This window comes from Bidens hawaiensis, unplaced genomic scaffold (assembly GCF_021521415.1).
Source record: "Bidens hawaiensis isolate Kalapana, Puna unplaced genomic scaffold, B.hawaiensis_p1.1 tig00000783_1, whole genome shotgun sequence".
Taxonomy (NCBI): Eukaryota; Viridiplantae; Streptophyta; class Magnoliopsida; order Asterales; family Asteraceae; genus Bidens; species Bidens hawaiensis.
Window position 1 is genome coordinate 90,026 of NW_027491046.1, and position 21,578 is coordinate 111,603.

At 40.0% G+C, this 21,578-nt stretch overlaps 1 protein-coding gene across 1 annotated transcript in view; it reads left to right on the forward strand.

The window, feature by feature from the left end:
• Nucleotides 1–21,578, forward strand: part of LOC143539311 (class V chitinase CHIT5a-like) — a 63,767-nt gene that overhangs the window by 30,378 nt on the left and 11,811 nt on the right. The gene's annotated exons all lie outside the window — the stretch shown is intronic.

The following is a 21,578-nucleotide window of genomic DNA, read 5'->3' on the forward strand; positions in this document are numbered from 1 at the left end:
CGAGTGCCCAAAGAACAAACCTGCTGCTGGTGGTGCGGGTGGAAGTGGCAAGGATAAGAAAGGAAACGCTCGAGTCTTCGTACTCGACACAAAGAAAGCCGCTGACTTGCCGGAAACCATCACCGGTACGTTTCTAGTCAACGACACCTATGCTAGAGTTTTATTTGATTCGGGTGCCAATCTAAGTTTTATAGATTATAGTTTTTGTAGTCTATTAAACGAACCATTAAAATAATTAGATAAAACTCTAAGTGTCGAGACTGCTAGCGGTGAAATCGTTAAGATCTCCGAAGCTCTTGAAAACGGAAAAATTCTTTTAGCTAGTTATATTCTACCGATTTGTTTGTTGCCTATGACTCTGGCTGGTTTTGATATTGTACTTGGTATGGATTGGTTATCCGATAACCATGTCCGTATCATCTGCAATAGGAAAATCGTTGAACTTCAAGCCCCCGATAAGCGAACGATTCAAATTGAAGGGGACAAAGATGCTGGCCAAGTTAGCATAATCTCTATGATTAGGGCTAACAAATGTTTAAATCAAGGATGCATCGCATTCATGGCCTACATCACCGAAGAATCCAAACCAAAAGAAATCAAAAACGTTCCTATCGTTTCGAAATTTTTCGGATGTTTTTCCTGATGAACTTCCAGGAATCCCTCCCGACCGCGTAGTAAAATTTAGGATCGATCTTATTCCCGGTACCTCTCTGATCGCCAAAGCTCTGTATCGCTTAGCGCCAACTGAAATGAAGGAGTTAAGAAACAACTCGATGAGCTATTAGAGAAAGGTTTCATTCGACCGAGTTCGTCACCTTGGGAAGCGCCAATTTTGTTTGTCAAGAAGAAGGATGGTTCTATGCGAATGTGTATTGATTATCGTGCGTTGAATAAAGTCACAATCAAGAACCGATATCCACTCCCTCGTATCGATGATCTTTTTGACCAACTTCAAGGTGCTAGCTTCTTTTCAAAAATCGATCTTCGTTCCGGCTATCACCAACTTAATTTCAATCCGAAGATATTCCAAAGACCGCGTTTTGAACAAGGTATGGTCATTATGAGTTCACGATTATGCCGTTTGGACTCACTTATGCTCCGGTCGCGTTCATGGACATGATGAATCGCATTTGCAAGCCTTACTTGGATAAATTTGTTATCGTATTCATCGACGACATACTTATTTATTCTAAGTCAAGGGCTGATCATGAAGTCCACCTCCAAACTCTGCTTGAAATTCTTAGAACCGAGAAGTTGTACGCCAAGTTCTCGAAATGCGAGTTCTGGTTGCACGAGGTGCAATTTCTTGGTCACATCATTAACGGTATTCAAGTGGATCCCGCTAAGATTGAAGCTATCTCTAAATGGGAGATCCCAAAGTCGCCAACCGAGATTCGAAGTTTCTTGCTATTGGCCGGCTATTACCGTAGATTCATCGAAAATTTTTCTCGTATCACCGTTCCCTTAACCTCCTTAACTCGTAAGAACATCAAGTATGAATGGGGAACGAAGCAACAAGAGGCGTTCGATATACTTAAACAAAAGCTCACCCAAGCACCGATCTTGGCTTTTCCAGAAGGTACTGAGGATTTTGTGGTATTTATTGACGCGTCCCATTCTGGTTTGGGATGTGTACTAATGCAACACAAAAAGGTAATAGCTTAAGCCTCTCGTCAACTCAAGGTACACGAAAAGAATTATACAACTCACGATCTAGAGTTAGGCGCCATAATCTTTGCACTTAAGATATGGAGGCACTATATCTATGGGGTAAGATTTACCGTGTACACTGATCACAAAAGCTTGAAACACATTTTTGATCAAAAAGAGCTTAACATGCGCCAATGGCGATGGATGGAAATGCTCAATGACTATGATTGTGAGATTGTTTACCATGAAGGAGAAGCCAACGTTGTGGCCGATGCCTTAAGTTGCAAGGAACTTGAGAAGCCCAAAAGGGTTCAAGCATTGCGCCTAGACTTCAAATCGACCTTATCGAACAAATCAAATCCGCGCAAACCCAAACGATCAATGAAAACCAAATCTCCGACGAAAACGTAATGGCACCATTGACTCGCTAGTCAAGGGTGATGATGGTATCCTTAGACTTGGCAATAGGATTTGGGTACCAATCGTTGGAGGATTGCGTGAGAAAATTTTAAACGAAGCTTATAAGTCGAAATACATGATGCATCCCCCAAGTGAAAAAATGTACCATAATCTCAACGCGAATTATTGGTGGAATGGAATGAAAAGGGATGTCGCTTCGCATGTTGCGAAATGTTTAACTTGTTTGAAAGTCAAGGCTGAACACCAAAAGCCTTCGGGATTGCTTCAGCAACCCGAACTTCCTGTATGGAAATGGGAGTTAATCACTATAGATTTCATTACCAAACTCCCGAAAACGACTCGACAACACAATGCAATATGGGTAATTGTGGATCGTCTCACGAAATCTGCACACTTCATACCCATTAATGAGTCGTACTCTATGGATAGATTAGCGCTTATCTATGTAAACACCATCGTTGCTTTTCATGGAGTACCGCTGTCTATAATATCTGATCGAGACGGTCGTTTTACGTCTCACTTCTGGAAAAGTTTCCAACAATATCTCGGTACAAAGTTGAACCTTAGCACTACTTATCATCCACAAACCGATAGGCAAAGCGAAAGGACGATTCAAATGTTGGAAGATATGCTCCGCGCTTGTGTGATCGATTTAGGTGGAAGTTGGGAAGACCACTTACCCCTAATGGAATTTTCGTACAATAATAGCTATCATGCAAGTATTCAAACCGCACCATTCGAGGCGTTGTATGGAAGAAAGTGTAGGACACCCGTGTGTTGGTCTGAAACCGGAGACAATCAATTATCTGGACCCGAGATAGTCCAAGAAACCACCGCAAGATTCTTCAAATCCGAGAACGACTTAAGACGGCACGCGATCGACAAAAGAGTTACGCCGATGTCCGTCGTAAGCCATTAGAATTCAAAGTCGGTGACAAAGTATTATTGAAAGTCTCGCCTTGGAAAGGCGTTGTTCGCTTCAGTAAGAAAGGAAAATTAAGTCCTCGGTTCGTTGGACCTTTTGTGGTACTTGAACAAAGCGGCACTGTTGCATACCGTTTGCGACTGCCCGAGGAAATGCAAGGGATACACGATGTATTCCATGTTTCGAATCTGCGTAAATGTTTGACCGATGAATCGTTAACAATGCCATTAAAAGACGTTGAAATAAATGAGAACTTAAAATTCGTAGAACGTCCAATTCAAATTGAAGATTCGAAAACAAAGAGATTAAAAAGAAGAACGTTGAAAATTGTGAAAGTAAAATGGGACTCGCGTAGAGGGCCCGAATATACATGGGAACTCGAATCGGAAATGAGAAAGAAATACCCCCAATTTTTCTTGTAAAGCAATCTCGAGGAAGAGATTTGTTTCAAGGTGGGGAGGATGTAACATCGTGAAAATTTCGAGTTCAAAATGTAAACTTTCCAAAGTATAGGGACTAAAATTGTCGAATTCCAAACCTTAGGGTTTAAAATGAAAAATCTGTTTTCTTGTCCTATCGCGATACGTGACGGGACAATAGGACAAGCCCATCGCGTATCGCGATGGGGCTTGGTCAAACCTTCTGGAAGGGTCAACAGCGATACGCGATCACTTATTGAATCTACGTCATCGCGTATCGCGATGACGTGTTCTAACATGTTGTGACACGTGTGCTACGTGGCACACGATGGCACCGGCTGCCGCCACGTGGCAACACGTCCACCACGTGTCGCCAGGCGGCACAACGCCTGCCACGTGTCGCCATGTGGCAAGTCTACATGGTGACTGGCTAAGCCTGCATCGCGATACGCGATGGGCTTAGCCAGGAGGCTATCGCGTATCGCGATAGGCTCCAAAATTTGGTCTATAAATAGCAGCCAAGGGCATCTCATTTTGCACAAGCACAACAGCTCTCACTCATCTCTTTAATCCCTCTCTAGAAATACCTTGATTTACGTGCCATATTTCCTCGATAAACGTGTTCCGATCCTTCGTTTTGTGTACCAACGTTTCCTCGAAGTACGTGCCACCCTCCACCCACATTCAACCAAGAATAGTGTTTGTTCACGAAGTACGTGCCAACGTGTGTTGAAGATTGGTGTTCATCGATTTACGTGTCGAGAAAAGAATTGATCAAGAAGTGAAGCGGCGTTGGAGTGCTGCTCAAGTACCTAAGGTTTCCACTACGCCAATAAGGTTAGGCGTAACGACAAATTAATATAATATGATATTATATTAAAGGCTTAAGCCTTAAGTCGAGGTTATACTCGATGCCTCGATAAAAGTAATACAAATATAACAAAGAAAAGAATAAAGAAATATTGTGATAGATAATTATATATTTGTGTGCAAGTATATATATATATATATATATATATATATATGTATGTATGTATATTCTTTGTTATGAAATTATTATTTAAGTAATAAAGAGTATTCTTAAATAATAAAAGAAAAAGATTACGTTTCTTGGAGAAGAAGAAACGTCCGGTTTTTATATAAACTAAAGGTTTATAATTACTTTTAAACTAAAGGTTTTCAAGTATATGAACTAAAGGTTCATCTAGGTATAGAACAAGACTAAAGGTCTTAAGCCGGATCGTGTATCCGACTAACAAATATTTATACTCGTACTATAGGTGCGAGATAAAAGAAGGGAAAGACCCTTGGACGGTGAGTGAAGACGATCCTAAAGAGAAAAGGTGAATACGCCCCCAAACTTTTATACTTGTTTTAAAATGAGTCAGCTTGTTATATGAAATTTGTTTACAAGGAACTATGTGTTCCTAAAACCGTTATAAATAAGGGTACAAACCTAGCCCTCAGGATGTGGTATACGTGTGTTTGGATCCTTACATAGGTGGTACTACGCGATGAATGGGCACATCGCACCACCCTTGGTCGTAGGACGCTCTCCAGCAGGGAGTACGACCGTTGTGTATACTTACGGTTACTTAACTAAGTCGAACGTTGCGGTGTTTGCTGAGGTGACCTAGAGTAGAGGCTCCTGTTTATAATGTGTTATTTAACTTTGTTATTACTAAGCCACGTTGGGCCGAGGCAGGCATAGTCTCAAGGGGTAATAAAGTAAAAGAAAATATTTTTGCGTCAGCGTGTTCACCGGCATTCGTTGCTGACTTATTTTCTTACATTTTGCAGGTGAACAAGATTAGCGCTTGGAAGCGTCGAAGTGCTATGTTTAAATCCGATGGCGCGGATCTTTTGTTCAAACCTTAATATATAATGATGGTGGTTTTTGTAATGTAAAAACAAGTAATCTTTTGTACTTAAGTTTGGGAATCTTTTAAAATCCCAACTTTTGTTTAATGTAAATAATTGCAAATTAAACCCACAAGTTTTATAAGACTTTCGCTAAATTAATGTAACTCTGATTTATTTACACTTGTGGTACCAACTATTGAGTCGCACTCCTAGGCCTAAGATGGGGGTGTGACGCACAATGATTTGATTTCGAGGGAAAAAAGCCCTTGATCTTGAGGATCTCCGGCACAAAAAACCCCCGGACGACGAAAACCATCATCGTCTATTTATTAATAACAAAAAGGGTGATTACAAGTGGTGGAGCTGATAATTGATCGAATGCTAAGTGTTACAATGAGTTATGGTTGCTATCAATGTGAAGTGTGTGTGTTACATGTGTTTTTCTGACTGATCACGGCAGCCTATTTATACTGAAAATCCCTAACTAACTCTCCGAGAATCCCGGAACTGAAAGAGTCTTCCAATATAGCCGTTGGAGCACTCTTCTTTGAGTCTATCCACGTTCATCAACGTTCATCTCACGTCTTTGACCGATTCTTTTGGGAGTCACTCGTCAAACATGGTCCCACCTACGAAATAACCTCAAATATTCGAGGATAATACAACAGTTAGTAATTATCAGGGATACTGAATACTGAAACCCTGTCAGTAAATTTGGGATAAACCCTAGACTAAGTCTCCCACTATCCGTTGCTTCACCCGTTCGAATTTACGGAGCCTCATAAGTAACCGTTACAAACCCACATCTCTTAGTAGCGTATTAAACATGTGGTCATGTCTGCAAGACAAACAAAACAATAAAGGACAGTTGGATTAGCCAAATATAATCCTCAGGATACTTGTATCGGCAGGATAGGCTGAAATCCTTAAAAGATGAACAATCCTGGGGATAAAAATCTGCTCCCAATACCTTTGAAGAGATTTATACATTAAACTTAGAAGAGGTGGCAAAACCCCTAGGAATGCATTCACTTCTTAATCGGGATGCCGATTCTTCAAAACACTTGAACCTTTGTGAGGGTGGGTGTTAGCTCGGCTAACACCGCTACGATGCTTTAGTCAGTAATGGGATTCAAATATTAACATAAAACGAAATTATTGAAATAGCAAAGTCAGGACACATACCATACCAAGTTAGAAGTAAAATTCTAACTTACGTGAAATAGAGTTTAAGATGAACAACATTCCAGGATCTTGATAGGATCCTGCCATCCATAGCAGATAGCTGATATGTCCATTTTCCTATCTCAGCCTCGATCTTATATGGTCATTCCCATTCGGGTGCTAATTTTCCATCATTGGGATCCATTGTATTATGAAATGCCTTCCTTAGTACTATATCTCCCACTTGAAATTTTATGACTGTGGCATTCTTGTTGTATGACTTGGTGATTCTTGGTTGGTATGTTGCCATACGAATCCATTCAAAAATCTTTTGAGTTAATCCACCACGTCAAGATCATCGGCAAGATCCTGATTGTTGGTTTCAAGATTCCCGAGGCAGGATCTTCCAGTAGGGATTACCATCTCTGTTGGAATCATCGCCTTGGTCCCAAACACTAGAGATAAAGGAGTTTTCACGGTTTCAGTATTTGATGTAGTTCGATTTGCCCATAGTACAAATGGTAGCTCTTCAGCCCACTTTCCTTACTTTATCCCCAGCATCTTCTTCAAATTGTTGACGATAATCTTATTTGAAGATTCTGCTTGTCCATTGGCTTGAGGGTGTACTGGCGTGGAAGTAATCATTTTTATTCCCCATGAAACACATAAGTCAGTGGTTCTCTTGCCAATGAATTGAGACCCGTTGTCGCAAATGATCTCAGCTGGGATCTTAAAATGCGTCAGGATATTCTTCTTGATGAAGGATATTACTTCTTGTTCTTTAACCTGGGCAAATGCTTCTGCTTCAATCCATTTGAAAAAGTAATATGTCATTGATAGCATGAAAACCTTTCCTCCCGGAGCCTTCGGTAGTTTGCCCACAATATCTATCCCCCACTTCTTGAAGGGCCAAGGAGACACGATCGAATGGATAGGTTCATGCGGCTGATGAAGAATGTTGTTATGCCTTTGTTAGGCATTACACTTTTTTTAGCACAGACCAATGTATCCTTCCTCATAGTTGGCCAATAATAAGCAGTCATAAGGATTTTGGAGAACAATGATCGACCTCCAGTTTAATTCCAACAGTCGCCTTCATGGATATCTTTTAGAACTTCTTGTATCTCGGGATCCTTCAGGCATCTCAAGTATGGACCTGCAATAGATTTATTATAGAGAATATCATTTAAGATAATGAACCTAGATACCTTCATCGGAAATCTAGGATTTTCATCCTTAGGGATCTCGTTTCGTTTCAAATATTTATTGATAGGTTGGACCCATGATTCATGACTAGCTTGAGGATCCTGATTAGCAATATTTTTAGAATCTGTTACTTTATTGACTTGGGGATTTCGCTCATCAGCTTCTCTTATTACTTTCTTTTTATCAAGGGAAGGTATATATGTGGCTAAAGTTTCATCTACCAAACATTTACGCAGATTAGAGACATGAAATACATCATGTATTCCGTCCATCTCTTCTGGCAAGCGTAATAAATAGGCTATTGTAACAATTCGTTCGAGGATTTCAAATGGTCCAACAGAACGAGGAATTAGTTTTCCCTTCCTATTGAAACGTAAAAAACTTTTCCATACATTACTCTAAATAACATTTTATAGCCTACTAGAAATTCTAACGACTTTCTATGAACGTCTGCGTAGATTTTTTGTCTATCTCCGGCAGTTTTGAGACGTTCACGAATTTGCAATACTTTATCTATCATTGACTGGACTATCTCGGGGATGTCTAATTATCTCGTGTTTCATACCAACATATTAGCATTCCACACTTACTGATGTGGGCCCAAATATTGAAGACTGGGCTATTATGTATTTGGAGGCCCAAGATCGCGCTATAAAAGGTGGCCCACGAAAACGGGCATAACTTGGCCCAAGAAGCTCCGTTTCAGGCCTATTACTAGTCAAATCGAAGCTTGAGACGAGGATCACATTGTGGCAAACAGCCGACAGCAGTTTGGCCCCTGTCCAAAGCCCAAAAACTCCTGCTAAATAAAGTTTTGGGCCTTTTTATGTTTTTTCTGCAGTTTTTTATGTTTTTGTTTTTGGGTTTGTGTTCAGCCCATGGCCCATTTTAGGCCCATTACATATTAGACTCTTTATTTATATGCTGGATATGTAATATGAACAATCAGACTTGAATTTTATAATAATTACTTTTTCTCTTCATTTTACCAGACCTTTGGGCGGAGTTTTTAGGGTTTTGGAAGTTCATCACGTGTATTCGTTGAATCAACGTGATTCGATCTTCATCTTATTTATACCGCTGCATCACTTATGCTCGTATAATGCTTCAAATGGTATGTAACGGTTTTTAAAACATTGATCGAAACCAATCCAAATTCATACTCCATTTCTAATTATTGTTTTTTACAAAACATTCTGTAGACTAAACAACTCTTTAGTTTATTGGGAGAAACATAAAACCCACGTAGCTAGAGGTGCATAAATCGGGTTTTTGAAATACCTGATTCCGGGTATGGAACCAGGTTCTAGTAGAACCGGGTATTAATAAAGGCTGATGATGTGGGGGTGAACTTGGTGGTTAGGCGTTCTTGCTATACACCAAAGGCTGATGGAGACGGATGGCTTAAGCAGAACATATTCACTCCACATGTACCATTCTGAGGAAGGTTTACACATTCGTTATCGATTCTAGAAGTTGTGACAATCTCATTTCTGAAGAGGCAGTCCAAAAGTTAGCCTTGAAGACGAAGAGTCACCACAAGCCTTATAAGCTTCAATGGCTTAAAAATGGGGGAGAGGTAACGGTCTCAAAAAAGGCCCTTGTTTCTTTTCTTATCGAGACCACAAATAAAGATGATGTTGTGTGTGATGTGGTTCCTATGGATGCGTGTCACTTGTTTTTGGGTAGACCTTGGGAGTATGATCGAAGTATAGAACATGACGGACAGTCAAATTCTTATAGCTTCATGTTTGGTGGGGTAAAGATAACGCTCGTCCCTAGCAAGCCGAAGCAGCTAGCCACAAAGCAGTCGGGTAACCTGTTGACCATTAGTCAGTTTGAAGATGAGTTGGTGGAGGCAGACAATGTGTTTGTTTTGATAGGAAAACAGGTGCCCGAGGAAGTTGAGATTCCTAAAGCTATGATTCCTTTACTTGAGGAGTTTTCTGATGTTTTCCCTGATGACTTTCCAGATGGGTTGCCACCTTTGCGTGACATCCAACATCATATTGATTTGGAGCCTGGTTCACAATTGCCCAATAGGCCACATTACAGGATGAGCCCGAGAGAGCATGAAGAGTTGCGTAGGCAGGTTGAGGAGTTGATTTCTAAGGGTCATGTTCCTGAAAGTATGAGTCCATGTGTTGTCCCTGCTTTGTTAACTCCAAAGAAGGATGGTACCTGACGGATGTGTGTCGATAGTCGAGCCATCAGCAAGATTACTGTGAGGTACAGGTTTCCTATTCCTCGCCTTGATGATTTGCTTGACCAGATTGGTGGTGCCACTATTTTCACAAAGTTGGATTTGAAGAGTGGTTATAACCAGATTCGTCTTAGGCCATGGGATGAGTGGAAAACAGCCTTCAAGACTCGTTAAGGGTTGTATGAGTGGTTGGTGATGCCTTTTGGTTTATCAAACGCGTCTAATACTTTTATGCGTGTGATGAATCAGTTGCCCAGGCCTTTTATTGGGAAGTTTGTGGTGGTATATTTTGATGATATTCTTATTTATAGTGCTTTTTTCAGTGAGCACGTCATGCATGTCAAGAAAGTTTTGGCCTTACTTCGCAGAGACAGTTTCTATGCAGCAACAAAGAAATGTGTGTTCATGACCCCTAAAGTTTTGGTCTTAGGGTATGTTATTTCAGGTGATGGGATACAGATGGATGAATCTAAAGTTGCAGCTGTTCAAAACTGGCCAACTCCTACCACCATTACCGAAGTCCGCAGTTTTCATGGGCTTGCTTCTTTTTATAGGCGGTTCGTTCCACACTTCAGTTCCATTATGGCCCCTATGACAGATTGCATGAAGGGAAAAACGTTTGTATGGACAGAGGGAGTAGAGTTAGCTTTTCAGGTTATCAAGGAAAATCTCACTACCGCACCAATTCTGGTATTGCCTAACTTTTAACAAGTTTTTGAACTTCATATTGATGCCTCGAAGTTTGGGATTGGCGGGGTCCCCAGTCAAAGGGGTCGACCAATTGCTTATTTTAGTGAAAAGTTAACAGGGGCAAAGTTGAGATATAGTACTTATGACCTAGAGTTTTATGCAGTGGTCCAAGCTGTAAAGCATTGGCATTACTATTTGTTTCATAAAGAGTTTGTTTTATTCACTGATCATGATTCTCTAAGGCATATTCGAACGCAAGACAAGCTATCCCATAAGCACAGGCGTTGGTTGGCTTTTCTTAAAAAGTTTACTTTTATGGTCAAACATAAAACTGGTGTTTCAAACCGTGTTGTTGATGCCTTAAGCAGGAGGGGAAATCTGCTTGTTTCCATGAGAATCAATGTGTTGGGGTTGAATGTTATTCGTGAGCAGTTAATCACTGACCCGTATTTTTCAGTTGTGTTGCAGAATGTGCAAGCGGGTCAGAAGTCAGACTTTCTTTTGCATGACGGGTTTTTGTTCAAAGGGAATCAACTATGTATTCCTGACTCCAGTCTTAGATTGAAAATTATTCAGGAGTTACATGGGGAGGGTCATGTTGGTCGTGACCGTACTTTACATTTGGTGCAGTCTTCCTACTTCTGGCCTACAATGAGGAAAGAGGTAGAAAGTTATGTTAAAAGGTGTCGAATTTGCCAAGTCTCAAAGGGCACGGCTACTAATGCGGGTCTTTATATGCCTTCGTCGGTCCCTTCACAGCCTTGGAATGATATTAGTATGGATTTAGTGTTGGGGTGCCACGGACTCAGAGGGGAAACGATTCGACCTTTGTTGTGGTTGATCGGTTTTCTAAGATGGTGCACTTTATTCCTTGCAAGAAGATGACAGATGCATATAGTCTGCATGGTTTACCATCTTCTATTGTTTTGGATCGGGACACTCGTTTCTTGAGTCATTTTTGGCACAGCCTGTGGAAGATGGTGAACACTCAGCTTAACTTCAGTAGTGCCTACCACCCTCAAACGGATGGGCAAACGGAGGTTGTTAATCGGTCCCTTGGTAATCTTTTATGATGTCTTGTGGGTGATCATGTGAAGTCTTGGGATCAAAAGTTATGTCAAGCTGAGTTCGCTCATAATCATGCTGTCAATCGAAGTACCGGGTTTAGTCCTTTTCAGGTGGTTTATTCTGCTCGGCCACGGGGACCCCTTGATCTGATGTCACTTCCTGTTCCTGGTTCTGTACCCAAGAAGGTGAAAGATTTTGTTGAAGGGCTACATGAGATTCATAAAGATGTGCATGACAACCTGGTACGAGCCAATTCAAAGTATAAGCAGGCTGCGGATCAAAAGCGAAGACATGTTGAATTTGAAGGAGGTGATTTTGTCTGGGCTGTTTTGACAAACGATCGTTTTTCTGTTGGGGAATATAACAAATTATCATCTAAGAAGATTGGACCCATGGAAATTGTGGAGAAGATAAACTCAAATGCTTATCGGCTAAATCTGCCAAGTCACGTTCGTTGTTCTGATGTGTTTAATGTGAAGCATTTACTACCTTATTACGGGGACACTTCTGATGACGAAGATGCTATGGATTCGAGGTCGAATTTTTTTCTATCCAGGGGGAATGATGTGGGCCCAAGTATTGAAGACCGGCTATTATGTATTTGGAGGCCCAAGATCGCGCTATAAAAGGTGGCCCACGAAAACGGGCATAACTTGGCCCACGAAGCTCCGTTTCAGGTCTATTACCAGTCAAATCGAATCTTGAGACGAGGAGCACATTGTAGCAAACAGCTGACGACGGTTTGGCACCTGTCCGAAGCCCAAAAACGCCTCCTAATTAAAGTTTTGGGCCTTTTTATGTTTTTTCTGCAGATTTTATGTTTTTGTTTTTGGGTTTGTGTTCGGCTCATGGCCCATTTTAAGCCCATTTCGTATTAGACTCTTTATTTATATGCTGGATATGTAATATGAACAATCAGACTTGAATTTTATAATAAATACTTTTTCTCTTCATTTTCCCTGACCTTTGGGTGGAGTTTTTGGGGTTTTGGAAGTTCATCATGGGTATTCGTTGAATCAACGTGATTCGATCATCATTTTGTTTATAACAATGCATCACTTACGCTCGTATAATGCTTCAAATGGTACGTAACGTTTTTTAAAAACATTGATCGAAACCAATCCAAATTCATATTCTATTTCTAATTATTGTTTTTTACAAAACATTCTATAGACTAAACAACTCTTTAGTTTATTGGGAGAAACATAAAACCCACGTAGCTAGAGGTGCATAAATTGGGTTTTTGAAATACCCGATTCCGGGTATGGAACCAGGTTCTGGTAGAACCGGGTATTAGTAATGCCCGGGTTGGGTTTGGGTCCATATATTGGGTTCGGGTCAGGTATATAACCGGGTAATCTAAATCCGGGTATTTGAATACCCTATTTCTAGGTATTGAAAAACCCTATTTTTGGGTTTTTTTTGTCTTTTCTGAGTATTTTTTAGTTATAGATTATAATTCTTTTAAGGGGTTGCACTCTCTAGGGATATTTTGTCAGGTATTTTTCAGGTATAGATCGGGTATTTGAAAAACCTGGTTTCGGATATTGGTAAAACCCGATCCAGGTATGGTAACAGTTCTGGTTTTCAGGTATTACAGGGAACAAATTGGGTCCGGTTAGGGTACGGGTTTTGGTACTGAAATGCATACCCTATCCGTACCCTACAGGTATGATCGGGTGCATATTCAGGTAGAAAAAACCGGTTCCGAATTCTTTTTCGGGTCCAATTCCGAATTCGGGTATTTTGTGCACCTTCTACACGTAGCTCATTGTTTGACCGGTCTTTAACTTGTTTTCAGAAGCCCACATAGTAACTGGGCTTTAAACCCTTTTCTTTCTCCCACTAAAACCTAGCTTGCTACATATTTTTTTATATTATTCTAAACCTCTTTCTTTAGCATTTGAGCTTCACGCCGCCGCTCTCTCTTTTCTTTCTATCACCATGGTAACTTTTATTCCGCAATATTCTTTTGTGCTAATTGTATAGAAATTGAAGTTTTCTGTTTTGGGTTTTATGCAATTATTTGATTCCTTGAGAACATTATAGTTTGTGATTGGTTTTTTATTTACATTTGATCTTGGGTTTTGTTAGTTGTTTTGATACATTTCATTTCTATTGGGGTGGATTCACGGTTACAAGTTATTGAAGTTTTATCTTGTTTGTTTGTTTCTACCATTGTTGTGTTGATCAAACACTGTTTTGAGTCGATTTTGATATTTGTTTATAGTTTTTGATTTATGAGGATTCCAGTTTGCATAGGAGATGGTTCTGTTATCGATTTGTAATGAGGTGATTGTTTCAATTATGGTTTTGATACTAGGCTGTCACCATTTCATACATTTTAGGTAACATGCTGCCTTATAAGTCTTTTCAGTTATAGACAGTTAATGATGTTTTATGTAAAAGGAAGGGATGTTTTTGAACAATTTTTTAGCCCAACCGCTTATTTGGGCTTAGTTGTTTACGTAACATATCATTCCTAGTTTATAATTGAAAAGATTTATAAGGCATTTAGTACCATGATTACACCTAAAACGCATGAATTTTGTGACAGTCTATGTTAAAACCATAAATTGCAACTATCAACTCATCATGAATTTATAGGTAAAAGACTAAAAACAAAGGGATATAATTTATAGGTTAAAGACTAAAAACAAAGGGATATGTATAATATTTATTTAGTCAAAGCTTAGTAAAAACTTAAGTGGCATCCACTTACGGGTCAGCAAACATTGAGTAATGAACCTATAATCTTTGAAAAGTTGGAACCAAAACTATAATATGCACCATCGGTTTAATCACGCATTGTTGGGTTCACATTGACTGATAGAACACTTTTATTTAAGTTATGTTCTAGTTGCGATTATCATTTGATGTTAGGACTATAATATCAACAATCATATTGTTGTTATTATTGAACAAATAGCAACTTAACCTTGTGTTTATCTTATTTGCAGCCGTCACACAAGACGTTCATGATTAAGAAGAAATTGACGAAAAAGATGAGGCAAAACAGGCCTATTCCTCACTGGATTCGCATGAGGACTAACAATACCATAAGGTATTTTAACATATATAAAAAAATTACCTAGTTGGTTTATGTTTTCTAATTATATGTTTTTTTAAATTTGATTTAGGTATAACGTTGTAAGGCCCCGAACCCGGTAGCCCTACTTTAACGTTGGATCTACTCATAAACACAGTTCTTAAAATCAGAGTTAATTAAAACTTTTGCAGAAACGTTAACTTAAATCATTCGTTACAAAACATTAAATCTTTTCTTTGAAACTATAACATATTTAAAACATCATTTCTTCCATATTCAAATGTCAGTCGTTCAATCCATGTCATGTGTCATCCTCATGCTAGCTCTTTAATTTGCTCACTTGCGTGCATACTAAAACTCAGCTACGCTGAGTGAGTTCTAGTTAATCAAAAAACTTACCATACAACCATTACGTGCATTATATACGTATCCGAAGACACATAGTCCAATGTCTAACATGTTCACATTACCGCTTAACCACTTAACTGCCCCCTAACAACTTAGCCACTTGTTTACGAAAGCACATGGAGGCTTTCCCTCCCACACACTCACGTTATGCCACTTATTAACGAAGGCACGTATAGGCTTGCCTACCACGAACTCACGTTATGCCACATTAATAACAAAGGCACGTATAAGCTTACCCTACCACGTACTATCGTCATGCCGCTAACACCCTTACTAGACTCCTCTCCACTTCTATCACACTTTGTTCTACTTGTCTACAACACACTTCCTATCAATTCATCATCAACATAAAGCAAGTCACATCATAGCATTCATACACACTAATAACCACTTGGCAATCACTCTCCTTGACGATATGTGCAATATCCGAAGATCGTTCACACACCGACAAGCATTCGCAAATAACTCGTATATCATCTATAGCATACACTTATTGTTGGGAGCAGATTTTTTTATCCTCGGGATTGAGCTTGATTCAAGGATTTCGACCTATCCTGCCGATACAAATATTCTGAGGAAGGTATTTGACTAATTCGATTGTCCTTTATTATTTCTTGTTTGTTTTGCAGATAAGACCACGTGTTTAATATGCTAATATGAACGTGGGTTTGTAACGGCTACTATTGAAACTTCGTCAACTTGAACGTGGGCAGCAACGAACAGTGGAGGATTTAGTCTAGGGTTTATCCCGGATTTCCCGGAATTTCTGTTGTAACTTTTTCTTATTTAAACGAGCTGATAGATATGACTCAAACACACACTACAATGCTTTAGCTACTAGCACTCATTGTAACACTTAGCATCCGATTTACTATCAGCTCCACCACCTGTAACCACCTTTTTGTTATTAATAAAATTGACGGTGATAGTTTTCACCCCGGGGGTTTTTTGTGCCGGAGATTCTCGCAATCAAGGGCTTTGTCCTTCGTAATCAAATCATTGTGTTCACTCATTTTACAATCAAGCACTCTACATCACATACTAATTTGATCAAAATTTACTTTGTTAATTTTTTACCGAAACAATTTGGCGCCCACCGTGGGGCAAACGGTGCTTTGATCATCATTAACTCTCAAACTAAACTCTACTTTCAACATCCACAACATGTCTTCCCAACCGAAGATTGTATCTTCTTCTGTCGCAGCTTCAGATTCCACTGTGAGGCCTTCTATGCCTCCTCCTCCTGCTGGTGGTATCCCGAAGAAACCTGAAAACACTCAGAAGAAACCTACTACTCCCGTGTTCTCGGGGTCGAGGCCGTCTCCCCAAGATCCCATCATGGTGTCCAACAACAACCTTTTGTCTCTTTATAGACTGTTACAGGAACAGATGGATCGCCAGAATAAGACCAACCAGATTCTTGTGAAGGAACTGGAAGATATGAGGAGGGCCAAAAATACGGTGAAAGAATTTACACCACTAATCCCGAGATCTTTGGATTTCACTCCTCCAGGATCTTCAGGATTGGTGCGTCCGGAGTCGGCCATGGCGTATAACCCTGGATCCTCATCTTTCCAACAGTTTGGATCCTCAGGATTGTTCCATCAGGTGGGATCCTCAGGATTGTCCCACCAGACAGAATCCTCAAGTCCTTATCAGTAGGCGGTATCCTTAGGATTTCAGCAACAGGCAGGATTCTCATGAGTGCCTCCATCAGGGTTCTCCAATCCTCAGCAGCCATTTGCTCAAACTCAACAGTTTGCAGGATCCTCTAAGGTGCACCAGGGAGACTTTATCCCGATACAGGCTAACACTTCGACCACTCCATTTGTTACTTCAGGAAATACTATGTTTGGGAATGCAAGCTACAACACCCAGACTGTTCCTCATAATACTAATCAGGGTAACACTTTCAATATAATTCGCTTTAATGCTAATCAAGGATTTTTTCAGGATGCAGGCATAAGTTCAAGTTTAGCCCGGGAATTACAGTAGTCAAAGACATGATATCAAATGTTCCTGGTATAATCCGTCCCATAGTTGAAGTTCCCTCGATTTGTACCATCAATTGGTGACGTACAGATCCCTAAACGGTTTCAAACCCCAAATATGAAGATATATGATGGTTCGACGGACCCCGAGGAACATGTTGCACAGTATAGAGAGTGTATGGAGGTCAACCCAATCCCTATGGAAATCAAGGAAGCATGCCTTTTTAAAGGATTTGGGTCCACCTTGACTGGAGCAGCCATGAAATGGCTACTGAGTATTCCTCCTAATACTATCACTTCCTTTTCTCATTTGATTAACTTGTTCAATAACCAGTTTTCTTGCAGTAGAACATTTGATAAAATAACAGGTGATCTTTACAGGGTTACCCAGAATCCTGGGGAATCCTTGAGAGATTTTATTACCCAGAACTTTATGACTTAGTGTTGGTTTATTGAATTAGACCTAATTTGTTAAGAAACTTCTCCTAGATTTTTACATCCTAATGAAATCAATTTCTTTTTTCTGAGGATTTAATAACGTAAACAAAGATAAAATACCAACATGAGTCATAAAAAGTTGTTATACTAATATCATAGTGCAGGAAAAAGTGATCCAGATTTCGCTCAAAACAGAGCCCATCCACCTGAACCATCAGATTGTTCAAAAGCAGAAAATAAAAGTTAGTTTAGACTTCGTCCTGAACCAGGATCCCTCCACCAAAACCATTATCCTAGGCATATTATATTATCCATACACAACCAAAATAAAAATTGTTCAAACAACCATCAGAAACACATTAAAACAACCTAGAAACCAGGTTCAAACCTTGTCACCTTCACCATGATCACCCTCCTTCTTCTCCGACTTCGTCACCTCACTAGCCTTAGTTTCCTTCATCTCCTCACTAGCACATGTCTCCTTAATCACCTCAGAGGTACCTGCCACATCAGCTTCTTCAACCTTCTCACCCCTCAGCTTCTTCCTCCAAGCCGCAGAATTCCAGGAATCCATCACATAGCCCTTCGCTTGCACCTCCTCTGACATCTTGAGCATTGACTCCAGGATACTGGTGCTGCAGATTTCTTGGCCTCTTCAATGAACTCAGTCTTCTCCAACTCAAATGAAGTTCTGAGGTCCACAATCTCTTTGTCCTTCTTTTTGTGAAGCTAGTTCTTTATGTCAGCAGCATGTAGAAGATCGGAAATCTTGACCTCAGCCTCTTTCAGAGCCAATTCAGTGTCTTGGGATCTCTGATGGTAACCTTCAGTTTTTTGTTATCCCCAAATTAACATAAGTTTTTCTGCAGATTACTATTTTCAGGATAAACAAAGATACATACTGTTCCAAGAAAGTTGGCGAGAGCTTGCAACTTCTCTACAGCATCGGTAGTGCTCATGTGGCAAAGGGCTCAGTTTCAGCTGAAGTGGTGGCCTTCCTTTTCTTCTGGGCAGCGCTCTTTTGACGAGTTGTTGGAACCCTTGCTTTCGGAGAGAGGGTCTTGGAGTGTTCCTGTTTCACCAAGATCATGTCCTCGATGAGATCATCCAGGTCAACTAAGCTGAAGGAAGACTTTGGCTTCGGCATCTCTACACAATGATTTATCAAGTTATTCTCAAAAAAGTGTAATCCTAAGTATTTTATGAAATACCCAAGATACTTACCAGAAGACATGCTTTCAAGAGACTTCGCATCGGTCACGCTTGTTTCCCCTGTTTCTTCTTCTAACCAGAATTCCTTATCTTCTGCCGGAATTTTGAACAACGCCTTGAGCCTTCGATTCGTATCTTTCCTGTACCTTATTATATCCTCAAACACCAAAAAAATAAGCCGTATTAATACAAACTGTTTGCAAAAATAAATTCTATCCTAAGAATTTCCTACCCTTGTGAACCCATTTAACCGGCAAGTTTACTCCACGGGAATAGAGTCACAGCGAACGAAAACGATTTTTTTCTTCCAATCGTGATCGCTACCGGACACTTTGGGAACCATGTAAAGGCAGCTGGATTTGGATTGAAGGCAATAGCGGTGAGATCCGTGTGTACGGAGGTTATAGGTTGCGGCTATCTCAGGGACACCTATGGACAGTTCGTGCGTTCTATTCAGGCGATATACTGTAGACAAGACTCTCCACACCATTGGCATGACTTGAGAGTAAGAGAGCCCGGTAATGTCGAAGAACTCCTTAATGAGCGGATAAAATGGATACGAAAGGCCGATCGAGAAGGAATAATAAAAGAAGCAAACCAGGTTTTGGAAGAAAAGTCAGCTTTGGCTTTGGGGTCGAAAGGTCTGATAACAGCATTGGTAGGTAATAAGCCGGAATCTTTGAGAAATCGAATATCAAGGTCGTTGAAAAGACACTGATCCTCACCAGTGGCGGGGATGTGACCCTGATCGACAAAATCCTCAGAGGTTGTGAAATAGTAAGGATTGAGCAATCGGGTGGTTCTTTTTCTCATTATCGTTCGAATAAAAGAGAAGCTTCAGAAATTTAAGAAGATGAAAAGGAAAGAGACTGACCTGGATATCAAGCGAATGAGAGAGTATTGTGATTTAGAAATGTGGAAATGGGTTAATTATAACCTAAAAGGACGGTTATAGGGTTTCCTCGATTTGCGTACCGCCCTTTCAAATCGCAGAGATATTATTGATTTTAAAATTCAAATTTTTACAGCTGTCACGCGCTAACTGTAAAAATTGGGGGAAATTGTTGGGAGCATATTTTTTATCCTCGGGATTGAGCTTGATTCAAGGATTTCGACCTATCCTGTCGATACGAATATTCTGAGGAAGGTATTTGACTAATTCAATTGTCCTTTATTATTTCTTGTTTGTTTCGCAGATAAGACCACGTGTTTAATATGCTAATATGAACGTGGGTTTGTAACGGCTACTATTGAAACTTCGTCAACTTGAATGTGGGTAGCAACGAATAGTGGAGGACTTAGTCTAGGGTTTATCCCGGATTTCCCGGAATTTCCGTTGTAACTTTTTCTTATTTAAACGAGCTGATAGATATGACTCAAACACACACTACACTGCTTTAGCTACTAGCACTCATTGTAACACTTAGCATCCGATTTACTATCAGCTCCACCACCTGTAACCACCTTTTTGTTATTAATAAAATTGACGGTGATAGTTTTCACCGTCCGGGGTTTTTTGTGCCGGAGATTCTCACAATCAAGGACTTTTTCCTTCGTAATCAAATCGTTGTGTTCACTCATTTTACAATCAAGCACTCTACCTCACGTACTAATTTGATCAAAAGTTACTTTGTTAATTTTTCACCGAAACACTTACCACTTAAGGTAAGTGTATTCACACTTCACATCAAGTATGCACACAGCCCCGAAAACATAACAAGGAAATGGGGCTATAAACTCACCTGAACGCGGTTATGTTCACCATTTATAGTAATTTCTTTCTTTAGTTGTGCACGACTAAATGTTTAATAAACACAATATTAAATACTGCTCTAGCCCTTCTTATCGTCTACTTAGTTAATATTACGTGTCTAAGCTGGTTTCACTTCATTGAATCTTTACCGGTTAGTTGATCGTTATTCATTAATCTTTAAGGGTATCTTTCATAAATAAATAAAGTCCAAGGGCTATTTTATAATTAAATCATTCTATCTTAAGTCCAAGGACCAATTCGGTCATTACTTCAAAGTCTAATTCGTTATTCATAACACAGCCTGATTCGTTATCTAAACATAGCGAATTGGTGAATACCGAATCACCTGATTCGTTATCTTAACGTAACGAACTGGGTGAGTAACGAATCACTTGATTCTTATCTTAACATAGCGAACTGACTTCCTATAACGAACTGAATTTAACGAATGATCCTCACAAACTGCTTAACGAATTGAAGCTAGTTTGTTGTTCTTCCTTAGCGAATCAACATAACGAATTACCGTTAATTCATTAATTCACCGCTAACGAATTAGGGTTAGGTCAGAGAATGTCAGAAACATTCTCTGACTTGCTTAAGTGCTTGCGCCGCCTTTCCGGTGCCGCCAGGCCGGAAAACCGGGCGGTGGCCGGAAATGCGTATTTTGCATCATTTTCACCGTTTTTCGTCCCGTTCGATCCTGATCTGAGCTAGGGTGATCCCTAAGCTCATATTTTGACCGAATGATACCCGATTCCATCCAGATTTCGTGACTTTAATGATTTAAGGTGTCGGCTCATCATTTCGCGACTAGATCTAGCGGGTTTGGGTCCATACAATATCATACTATCATTACCTCGGGTCGGGATCGGTTTTCCTTCTTGGTTCGGCTAGAGAAAAGAGAGAAACTAGAGAGAGAGACTAAGTGTGTGTGTTTTGGGTGGTGTATGGAATATGTGAAATGAATGGAGTATGGAGTAAATTATGGTTTATATATTATGGATCATGGGCTTAAGCCCATGATCTTTCCTTTAATAACACAAGTCCATCACCCATATTACTTAACCCAACACAATCCCATCTCATAACATCAAATATTATTATTATATTAACCGAACG